The 1,592-nt window shown below is 34.7% G+C and overlaps 1 pseudogene; it reads left to right on the forward strand.

Annotated features, from left to right (window-relative positions):
• The first annotated feature begins 852 nt into the window (after positions 1-852).
• Positions 853-971, forward strand: LOC112477656 (annotated as a pseudogene).
• Positions 972-1,592: the final 621 nt, after the last annotated feature.

Genomic DNA, 1,592 nt, shown 5'->3' on the forward strand with positions numbered 1-1,592 from the left:
GCCTTGGAAAGGAGTCCCTTTGAAATTTGTCCTTCCTTGAGTACCTTTCCTCTGCACCGGGGTCCCATAGAAAATTTTCTTACATCCTATAGTTACTCTTTTTTTCACAATTTAATAATTCTTTATGTTAAACTTCCCTCATTTAAATCGCTGTGTGCTTTCTACCTCCTGATTGGATGCAGATCAATACCTGCACATTTTGGTGTATATGAAAAATAAATAGAACTTAAAATTTGTAATATTCAAGCTTCTACTTGGTGTTGAACTAGATGACATCTAAACTTTCTAAGAAAAAATTATTTTTTAGAAAAAACTTTTGTTACATAAATCCATTCAGAATATTTAAATAAATTTAGAACAAAGGTGAAGTCATCACATCTTTAAATCTGCAAATAGATTCATTATCAGTATTAGAAAGTTGATTGCCTAAAACTGGTGAAAATGTAAGACTAGGAGTTGTAACTCCTGGATTCAGAGAAATTTTAGAAAATAACATGTCCCTTTTTTAGCTCCCGTATAATAGCAGTATCATCAATACAGTGCGTTTAGTAAAAATTTTCATGGCAAAGCCTCTAGTTTACAAGTTTCTTTCTCCTCATGGTTATTACACCTAGAATTTTTTTAAATTTAATTTTCTGTAGTCAGAGAATATTTGGCAGCTGAGATTTTGTAGTCGATCGCTTTTCGGTTGAACTAAATTTTAGCACCAAATTAAGATTTGGTATAACTTTGTACATTTTTCACTCATGATGTAATTATTCAACAACACTGTGGACAAAACTTTGAGAGAAATATGAAGATGAATTAGTCGTAATGGAAGGTAAAACATTTCATTTAAAACAAGGAGATGAAGTCTACGGCCATGCTACCCTGAACATACACAATCTTATATGATCTCGGAAGCTAAGCAGAGTTGTGCCTGGTTAGTACTTGGATGGGAGACCACCTAGGAAGACCAGGTGCTGTAGGAGTAAATAAATAAATTAATTAATTAGTTAATTAAAAATTAAAATTAAATAAAATTTTAAATAAAAGAAAGAAAATAAATAAATAAAGCAAGGAAACAAATGCAAATGACTTCTGGGTATAGAAGTCATTATTTCAGGAAAGAATGAAAGTTCTCTCAATGTTAGTAGTGCAAAAGTAATTTCGAGGTGGAAATAGGGTAAGAGTGGAGGGAGAAAACAGAATTCAAAGAGAGTGTAGAAGCAGTAATAGCCTCATATTGCATGGCAGAAATTCAAGTTGTAAATAAGCAGACAAAGACCAGGGAATCTTTCTCTAGAGAAACTGGGTAGCAACAGAGAAGACTCTAATAAGCACTAATATTTGGAGAGATCCCAGCCCCAACTTTCAGAAGACAAAACACCGGAAAATTCAGTGACTCTAACCAGGTAGATCTTTATTTTTCTTTCACGAAAGAAGAGGCGTAAGGGCTTTTAGGATTAGGGCAGCAGCTCTTCCCAAAATGGTGAACCAGGGACGAGGCCCTCCCTCTTTGCTGCTTCAACATCCCATGGAGTACTGATCCTGAGATCAGTACTAGAAGTTAGCTCGTGGTAGAAGTTAGCTCGCCAGCAATCTGTTAGCGT

This window comes from Pteropus alecto, unplaced genomic scaffold (genome assembly GCF_000325575.1).
Source record: "Pteropus alecto unplaced genomic scaffold, ASM32557v1 scaffold9780, whole genome shotgun sequence".
Taxonomy (NCBI): domain Eukaryota; kingdom Metazoa; phylum Chordata; class Mammalia; order Chiroptera; family Pteropodidae; genus Pteropus; species Pteropus alecto.